Source organism: Passer montanus, unplaced genomic scaffold, assembly GCF_014805655.1.
Source record: "Passer montanus isolate IOZ18808 unplaced genomic scaffold, ASM1480565v1 scaffold47, whole genome shotgun sequence".
NCBI classification, from domain to species: Eukaryota; Metazoa; Chordata; class Aves; order Passeriformes; family Passeridae; genus Passer; species Passer montanus.
Window position 1 is genome coordinate 1,750,518 of NW_024369596.1, and position 10,440 is coordinate 1,760,957.

Below are 10,440 nucleotides of genomic sequence, written 5' to 3' on the forward strand. Positions count from 1 at the left end.
TGGAATCTCTGAGCTCAAAGCTCAGCTCACAGCCAGGGCCAGCGCAGCCTCCACCCAGCTCACACTGAGCCATGCCCAGCCTTGGTGGAAATGCAAAAATAAAAATGAAAATTAAAGAAAAATGAAAGTTTGGTGCCTTTCCAACAGGACTTGGTGCCTTTCAGTCTCTCTGTTCTAGAATCACACACAGCAGCACTGGCTATTCAAGCTCCTGAAGGGCTGCAGGTGGAATTTCTTGGGTTAAAATGCACCAAAAAATGGACTCTGATTGAGCTCTGTGTGGAAAGGAATCATCTCTGTCACAGGAGCAAACTGATTTTAAAACTTAAGGTGTTTGATTGTTATGTAAGTAAATAATTTCAGGAAATAATTTTCATTTTCAAATATCTCATAAGGGACTGGTTTTCACAAAAAGCAGAATTTTTGCTTCCTAAGTCCTGGGATTTTCGGAGAGATGCTAAAATCTATGAGAGAATTTTGAAAATATTCACATATTTAGCAATATTATAAAAACCATTTCCACCAAGAGTGGGAAACTACAGGAACCTTTCACCCCTGAGCCCTGACCTGGATGCTCTGTGAATTTGGGTTTTGTTGGCTTTATTTGGTTTTTTTGAGTTGTTTTTTGGGGGTTTTTTTTCAGACAGAAAAATCAAAAAGCTCATTCACTTTCTGAGCATTCAGTGGTTTAATGGCAGGATGGGATTTATTGCCGTGCTTTGGCTCTTTCTGCCTCACTGAAAAACCTGAAATGTTCCATTTGCTGTGGCTGCTGAGAAAATCCATCGAGCGTTGACAAAGCTTGGAAGGGAAACTGAAAACCAACATTTTTCCTTACATGAAAACATTCAGCACCTCGGCTCATTTGCGTGTTGGCTCCTAATGGTTCATTTAGAAGCTGCAAGGAGAGGAAACAGCAGAATAAATGAGTCACAATATTTTTACAATATCGAGAGCCTCAGCTGGGAAAGTCCACGTTTACCTCGCCTGCAGCAAGTGATGGTCGAAACAGCACAATCTGATTTGTTTTGGTTTGTTTTGTGGTGTTTTTTGTTGCCTTTTTTTTCTTTTCTCTGATGTTATCAGAACAGAAAACTCCATGCAAATTTTGGAGAGCCCTCAGCAGAATGCAGATCTCCGTGCCCTGACCTCGAGCCTTCCAAAGGCTGCAGATAAATGAATTATTGCTGAAAGTTTTTTTGGGATTTAGGGGATTTTCCCCTTTTCCATGGGAGGAAAGGCTGCTCTGCTCCATCCTCTCTGCAGCTGAGCACGAGGTGCTGTTTTCCCCAGGAGTGCATGGAAAATTGGTGTTCCACACCAAGTGTGCCCCATACTTGGCAAATTCTCCCCAAAAAAATGAATTTTTTCCTGAATTTATTCACTTGTGATGCACTCGAACTCACTGCCTGCAATTGGGAAGGAATAAATTATTTTAATATTATTTAAGGTGTGATCCAAACCATGGGGAGCTCTGAAACCCCATAAGAAAATTCTGCCCTTCTAGAAAGAGAAAACCACCTTAAAATCCTTTTTTTTTGGAAGTCACCTGGCTTTGTCTAATAGGAAAAGAAAAATACTCCCAAAACCAACCACAAATATGTCAATATTTGGGTTTAGGTCTCCCAAAATGTGACATTTGCAGTTACAGTGCTGGTGGAAAAGTGGCCAGGTCACAGCACCACCCAAAGGGAATCTGAGTTCCAGGGGATAAATGGGATTTTCAGTGGGTCTTGATATTTTCAGTGACATCAGGGCATGCAATTACAAGGAAAACCCCTCGTTTTTAATCTCTGCAGAATTTATTTCCACTTTTGCCCATGTGCATTGTAATTTCCCCTCATTTTCTGGTATCCCTGTAAATCTGACACGCTCTGGAGCATGGAAAGACAGAAGGGATTCCTGCAATTTGTGGATTTTTTTTTGCTAGAAATGATATTTTCTAGTGAGGAAAAAGAAATAATTTAAACCAGATTTGTTCCAGTCTTATTGTTTTGGTTTTTTTTTACCAATTCAGCATTTTGTGTGAAGGGAAATCCCCAAATTCTCCTCGCAGAACTTGTGTATTCCAACAAAAATCCCACCTGAGAGTGAAAAATGAGCATTTAACTGCAACAACCACAACACTTGAGGTTCCTACACCTCACACTGAGTGCAATAATTGAATTTATTCTGATTTTTTTTGCGATTTGGGTCACCTGGGGTTGCAGGAGTGGCTCTGCAGAGCAGGAGCTGAATGAATTCTGGCAGCCGCAGCTCACGTTGCAGGTGAGGATTCCTGAGGCCAGACTCCCCGGCAGGGTAAACTTCCCTCATTAGTCTTTCCCTGGCTCAAAGCACCTTCAGAGGTGAAATTGTGTGGAAAATAAATAACTGCAGAGTGTGCAGAGCTGTTGACAGGTGAACAAAGGGGAGAATTAAATGGAAAATTAAATGCCTTCATTGGTTCTTGCAGCAGAATCATCGAGTTCAGTTCTAGCTGGTTTCTCTACCTCGATTAAACACAATTAAAAATCACCCAGTGGGAGCTCCAGACACTGAGAGTGGGGACTTTGCACAGCTGAGCCCTCCAGAGGGAAAAACCTTATTTTTTCCCCCTTTATTTTTTCCCCTTTATTTTTTCCCCTTTATTTTTATCCCCTATTTTTAGCCCTTATTTTTCCCTCATTATTTTTATCCCTTATTTTTTTTTACCCCTTATTTTTTATCCCTTTTTTCCCCTTTATTTTTATCCTTTATTTTTTTACCCCTTATTTTTTATCCCTTTTTTCCCCTTTATTTTTATCCTTTATTTTTTTACCCCTTATTTTTTATCCCTTTTTCCCCCTTTATTTTTATCCCTTATTTTTTATTCCCCCTTTATTTTTATCCCTTATTTTTTATCCCTTATTTTTTCCCCCTTAATTTTAATCATTTTTCTGCATGTGGAGCAGAAGAAAACACCTTTATCTCTCTCTCTGCATTGCCAGAGAGGAGGCAGATTATCCAAAAATCTGAAGAAAGAATGGTTAGGGAGCAATCCGAATTTTAAATGGGAATGTCTGGTTTGAACATTTTTCTCAAATACATTCTTTGCTGCTGAGGTTACTGTCATGATGGTGAAACTTTTAAACATCTGCTGTGTTTTGTATCTCCCTTTTTTTTTTTTTTTTTTAAAGAAAAAATTAATTTGGGTTAAATAAAAAGTTTGCAGGCAGAGCTGGCTAAGAGAAAATTCGTGTCTGCAAACGGAATTTCTGTTTTGTGGGGGTATTTTATATAATGTGTGATAAATTTGTGAATCCTGACCAAAACCAGAATTCTGTGTTTGCCCCAGGATGCTGCTCTTACCTCACACCTTTGCTGCACTTTCCTTTTTTAAAACCATGATTTACTGGGTGGAAAGAGAGGGAACTAGGTTGTTTCTGATTTATTTTTTTGAGCTTTCCCCCTGATTTTACGACTTCATCGGCGGCAGCAGGGAAGGGACCAGCAGGTGGCAGCTTCCCCCAAGGAATGCAATTCTGTTAAATCAATTTATAATAAATGCTGACTGCAAATCTTCTGGGTTTGGCCAAATTCTGGCTTTTTCTTGAGCTTTTTCATTTGCAGATGGCATCTCAGCCAGCCCTGGGAGGGAGCTGCGATTTCTGCTCGGGGCAGGGGCTGTGTCCAGCACAAAAATCCCCTTTTGCCCCTGCCCTGCTCGCTCTGACCCTGCAGGGCAGAGGCTGAAGGGGCTGCGGCTGCTCCTGGGGGCCGGGAATTTGGAGTTTGGATCGAACACCGCCACAGCAGTGACTGCGGAGAGGGAAGGGAACAAAGCACGGGGGGAGAGTAAAACACGGAGTAAAACACAGAGTAAAACACAGAGTAAAACACAATGGAGTAAATCACAGAGTAAAACACAGAGTAAAACACAGTGGAGTAAAACACAGAGTAAAACACAGAGTAAAACACAATGGAGTAAAACACAGAGTAAAACACAATGGAGTAAAACACAGAGTAAAACACAAAGTAAAACACAAGGAGTAAAACACAATGGAGTAAAACACAGAGTAAAACACAGAGTAAAACACAAAGTAAAACACAAGGAGTAAAACACAATGGAGTAAAACACAGAGTAAAACACAAGTTTGGATCGAACACCGCCACAGCAGTGACTGCGGAGAGGGAAGGGAACCACAATAGAGTGAGTAAAACACAATGGAGTAAAACACAGAGTAAAACACAAGGAGTAAAACACAATGGAGTAAAACACAATGGAGTGAGTAAAGCACAATGGAGTGAGAAGGAATGAGTAAGAGTAAAACACAAGGAGTAAAACACAACAGAGCAAGTAAAGCACAGTAGAGTGAGTAAAACACAAGGAATGAGTAAAACACAACAGAGTGAGTAAAGCACAAGGAGTGACTAAAGCACAATGGAGTGAGTAAAACACAGAGTGAGTAAAACACAAGGAGTAAAATGGAGTGAGTAAAGCACAGTGGAGTGAGTAAAACACAACGGAGCGAGTAAAGCACAGTAGAGTGAGTAAAACACAAGGAATGAGTAAAACACAACAGAGTGAGTAAAGCACAAGGAGTGACTAAAGCACAATGGAGTGAGTAAAACACAGTGGAGTGAGTAAAACACAATGGAGTGAGTAAAACAATGGATTGAGTAAAGCACAGAGTGAGTAAAGCACAAGGAGTGAGTAAAGCACAATGGAGGGAGTAGAACATAAGGAGTGAGTAAAGCACAAGGAGTGAGTAAAACACAAAACTTTTCCTATTTCCCCTCTCCCCCAACTTTGAATGGGAGTCCAACTGGACTGAGCAGGGATTTTGAAGGCAGAGATGAGCTGAGCTCGGGGTCAGTCCCGCAGGCAGAGCTGTCCAAGCCCTCACACTCCTGGTGTCCTGGGAAAAGTAAACCTCCCGAGCTGCACCCTCAGGGGGCTTTCCCAGAGCTCTGGAGGAGACCACAGGAAAGTAAATGAAGCCCGAGGAGCTGCTGTGTACACTCGGAGCTCGCTATTGTTCCCTGCAGCTCTCTGCCCTCTCCTCTGCAGGGATTCGGGGCAAGGCGGGCAGGAGATGCTGCCAGAGCTGCTGGCTCCTGCTCCCCCTCAAAACTCTGGAGGAAAATGTGCTCAGAGGGTGTTTTCAACATGATTGTTTTCCAGAAGGTGCCAGACAAAGGGGGCTCGGCTTTGCTTGTGACTCACTTTGGGTTTGAACTTTTGCCTTGGTGGCAGAGTCAGGGTAAGTGTGCTAAATGAAGCAGCTTGATTTTCTGACCTGAGAGTAAAATATCAATCACCTTTGGCTTGAAGAGGAGCTGGGTGTTGGTTTTTGGCAAGATTGAGTCAATATCTGAGGGTGAAAGGAGGTGTTGGAGCCCCTGGGCTGAGCTGGGCACAGGGCTCGGCTGAATGTGGCTTCTCTAGAAGGGTTTGAGGTGAGTTTGTTCCTCTGTGTGAGCTCTAAAACGCCCTCCTGGGACCTGCCTTAGTGTGCATCCAGTCAAAAGTGCCGTTCTCAGAAGCTAAACTCATGTCAGCAGTAACAGGAATCCGGAATCAAAGGCTCTTCTGCGAATGGTGAATGTAGGGCGTGAGAAGCAGCCCTGAGCTCGTGTTACACACCTTCCCTGCCCTTCACTTCTGCTCTGGGAGGAGAAAGAGGCCATTAAAAACCCCTTAAAACCCTGCTGGGCTTTGGCACACTCGGCAAAGAGGGAGAAAAAATCTTTCGGGCAAAAAAATCTTCCGTGCATTCAGTGCAGGATGGCAAAATCTGCGAGCCCGGAGGGAAGGTGGAACTTTGTGCTGGGTTTATTTCCCACCTGGGGTAGCCCCAGGCTCACCCAGAGCCGTTTCAGTGGTGGCTTTAATCCTGTTTTCCCTCTGTGGACGGTTTGTGATTGATTTCTGTCGTTTCTGTTTGTTTTGGGGGCGGCTCTGCGCCCGTGATTTCCCAGCAGGTCATTTGGGATGGGTGCCCTGCGCCCCGTGTGCTGCTGGGCACGGGCTCTGGAAGCCACAAAAGCACCAGGGGATGCTGCTGTGGGTGGGGAAGTCACAGAGATGCTGCCCCTTCTCCTGTCAGCCCAGGTGCTTTAGGAGCCCCTGAGGGAATCACAGAATTTGTTGAGACAGAGCCACGAGGCCAAGCTGGGCTTGGGCTGTGAGAGCAGCAGGGAGGGCAGGGGAGAGCTGAGAGGAGGGGCTGATCACAGTGAAGAGGATCAGAAATACTCTATTTTCTTAAATATTTCTCTACTCTTAAATATTTCTATATTATTCAATATTTCTATGTTCTCAAACATTTCAATATTCTTAAATATTTCTATATTTTTAAATATTTCTATACTCTTAAATGTTTCTATATTATTAAATATTTCTATGTTCTCAAAAATTTCAATATTCTTAAATATTTCTATATTTTTAAATATTTCTATACTCTTAAATGTTTCTACATTCTTAAATATTTCTGTACTGTCATATTTCTATACTCTTCAATATTTCTATACTCTTAAATATTTCTGTACTCTTAAACATTTCTATATTCTTAAATATTTCTATGTTCTTAAATCTTTAAGAAGTCCTGGAGTGGTTCTGTGTCCATCTGGGTGTTTTTTGGAGGGGGTGAAGCAGTCACACGTTGGAGCTCAGGGATGGAGCAGATCATTTCCTAAGGATAACGAATCCTGGGAAAAGCTCTTCTAGTACTTGGTGTGTGTTAAAAACCCCACAGGTATTTGCTGATGGGAAATTCTCTCCTCTCTGGGTGCAGACAAATATGGTTGAGTTGCTTTTTTTAAATTTTCTCTTTACTCCAGAACTTTTTACTCCAGAGCTCAGAATTTTCTTGAGGATGTTTAGAACTATCTTCACTCAGGCAGAGTTCTGAAGGGTTTCCCTCTTAAAAATTCATATTATTTCCTTGGTGCTTGATGAGAGGGATAATTAATTGTGTGAAAAGATCCATGTAATTACCCTGGAGGGGACGTGGAATGTGCCAGGATCAGGTCCTGGCTGCCTGAGAGGGCTCTGGTGCTTTATTCTGCCCAAGGACTTCGTCTGCAGTGCTGAGCACACCCCAGGGCTGCATCATTTGTTCCTTATCAAAGCTGAGGAATGAATCAGAACTCGTTTCAGAGGGCGCAGTGGGAGGTGTGAGGCTGATATCGATATTAAAAAACGAAAGAAGAAGAAGAAAAAAACCCAACAAAACGGAGTTTGTTGCTCCACGCTCGTTTCGGTGTTAATTATGGGACTGAAAAAGAGGGTGATGCACTTCTTGGGAAGCACAGGATCAGCAGGACCTTGCTCACAGGGCTGGCCCCAAAATTTGGCCTCTGCTCCTGCCCCTGGTACAGATTTCTTAGGTGACTTTGAGCAAAGCACTTTTGCTCTCTGATCACCTCATCAGCTCCAGAGTGAGGAGCTGGGTTTAGTCCTGCCAGGAGAGCTGAGGGTGGGATTTGGGTGAGCTCCGCTTGGGAGCTCACCAGGGCACAGTGATGTTCCTAAATCGGGGCATGGCATTGGCATCAGCCGCCTGGAGCACTCCCAGCCTCTCTGAGCTCAGGTTCTGGGTGGTTCCCTGCAGTATTTTCCCTTTCAATATCAAGCTACAAAGTAAAGACACAGATTGTAGAATCTGTGATCTGAAATAACAAATCTTTCCCAGTCTTATGTGAGGTTTTGATGCCTTCAATGAGAGTCGGATTTCCATTTCCTCTATTCTCTGTCCTGATTAGGAAAGGAGTATGAGAACTTTTCTAGGCATGGTTGTCCTCTAAACCCATCCAAAGATCCACTTATTAATTTAGGTTTTGTGTTCTCAAAGGTAAATGTTTGTGCTTGCAGACCACAAAGCTTTCTGAAATATCAAACTACTCCTTATATATTCCTACCTCTCACAAGCATTGAAATGCTAATATTGACTTGTTTAAAAACAAAGGAGAATAAAGCCCACACCCCACAACAACAACAAAACCCAACACTTCTGTCAACGGCATTAATCCACTTTGGGGAGAAAATCACTGGTTCCCTGGAGCTGGGCTGGTGAGGCAACATCACAGAGATGAGGGAGTGAATTAAAGCTCAGGTTTGCATTGATAGAAAATCATTGGGATATTTCTGTTTGTCACTCAAAATTCTTGCAGGGCCAGACCAGACTGAGCAGGGCCAGCTCTTGGTTTTAGTTCCCCTTAGGAGCAGCATCGGCTCAGAGCATAAACACATGTTTTGCAGAGAGCTTAGCTGTAAAAATCACCAAAAATCTGTTTTCTCTCCTTCGCTTCACCCTTCATCTGCACTGCTGTGCTGAGGAGAGGCAGTGGCAGGAGGGATGGGGGGTGGAGAAAGGGTTTGACATGAAAAAAAGGGAAGGATGGATGGTCTGCAACAGTTTGGACACTCCAGACTTATTTATAGACCTAAAGTTGGTAGTTTATAAACATCCATTTTCACATTTATAAGCCCGAATCATGAATTGAAGAGTTTTCAGAGGAAGAGGCAAATATGATGTTTTTGATCTTTCCCTCTACTGTTGTCTCTTCCTTTTCACCTCATAAATAAATGATGCTTAACTAAATTGCATTTATTAAATGCATTATAGAAGGAAAAATTAATATTTTTACTTTGCTTGGTGTGGGGTGATGGGGTGCTTTATATCTTAATGTACAATTGAAATTACTTTTTAGAGAGCGATTCTTTGTTAAGCACTTCAAAAGTTAATCTAGAAACCATGTGTAAAATATGGAAATGGATGATTATCAGCCGCCAAAACAGTTTTATCTGAGGAAAACATGCCCCTTTTCTGCAACTTCCTCATTTTAGGTGTTTATTACAATAAGACTTTATCTGCCTGGCTCTGTATTTTTAAAGTATCAATGTAAAGACCTCAAAACCGGTTTAATCCTGAGTTATTTAATGTTACCCACAGCTTTTCTGAGCTCAATTAAAGCACAGTTAAGGGCAGGATGATAAGCACATATAGATTCTTTTACTATGAGTCTGTATATTTACTTTGGGCTGTGAAGCAACCTGCCTTCAGCTGCACTCCAGAGCTGCTGCTGCTCTGCAGAGCCCAGGCGTGCACAGAGGGAATTCTCAGGGTGAAAAACCAGCCCAGAGTCCTGCCCGAGCCCTTGAATTCAGGCTCTGGCCAGCTAGGAGGAAAACAAAGTGATCTGGTAAATAGCAAAAGCAATAAAGGTGAATAAATTGAGAAGGAGCAATTCTGTTTGGGCAGATCCTGCTAATTGGTGATTTCGGTGCGCTGCCTAGCAGTGAATATTCCAGGAACAGAAAGCTCAGGACTGACAAACATTGTCAAGGAGATTCTTCTCCCCACACAGCCCCTCCAACAATCCAGAGAGTGAAGCACAAAGGATTTCACTGAAAATTTGTGCTACTGGGGAACACGAAGCAAAAGGAAACGGGGACAAAGATATTGTTGCAGCTGTGGTCAGCTTTCCATCCTGGGCTTTGCTCCGTCCCAGTAGCTCTGTGCTGTCAGAATCCAGGGGTTTCCACAAGAAAACTTCAGCAGAGAACACTTCAAACCCCCCTAAATTTTGTTCCAGCCAAACTGCAGCAGTTCCCCCAGTGCTCCCTGGCATTGCCCTGTCCTTCAGGGCCCTGGCTTTCAGCTTGAATTTGTCAGGAAGAGATTGTGCTCTGCATTATCTTAATTCTACACACGCAGGAGCTTTCTGAAACGGAGTTTCATTAGACTGGGGAGAAACACAACAGGGATATCTCACAGATAGGGGAGCCCACGGCTCCTTTGTGCCCTGGAGTGGCTGGAATTCCAGAGAAACCAATCTCAGCGCTTTTCCCGGCTTCGCTGGGAGCGAAGCCCAGCCTAGCTGTCTGGTTTTGCAGTCTCAGCTGTTACTAAGCACTTCAGCAGCAGGGAGGATGTCCCGGCGTGGGGCTGGTGCTCAGCAGTCATTCAGATATGCAAAATGTGGCTGAACAATGCCCTGGTGCCTGAGAGCAGGGGAGCTCGGGGCTGCTTTGGAGGGCAGACATGCACATCCCTTAATTCTTTCCACTCCACTTGCTCTGGGGTTTGCTTCTCTTTTGGGTTTTGGACAAGTCTTTGAAGTAGAGCGAGCACAACTAAGTGTTCATCTGATTAATCTGTGTTTCCCCACTAAATGCAGTTCGGTGTGTGGTGGGATGGCTCACAGAATGGATCTGTTCCCAAGAGCTGCCTGAATCACCTGAAAGCATAAAATTCCTTTAGATAGAATTCTGGCCAAAAATCCCACCAGATCCTGCCTTGCTCATTTTATGGGAAGAGAAATTGGGAGAGAAAATTTGTGGGGCAATTCAATGATTAAAAACTGAACAGCAACATGGCAATGACAAGATCCTGACCTCACTTCCACAAGTATTTCTCTAGGAATGAAGTTCCTAAGACAGTGTTAATTGAAAATTGATCCCAGGGGTCTGAT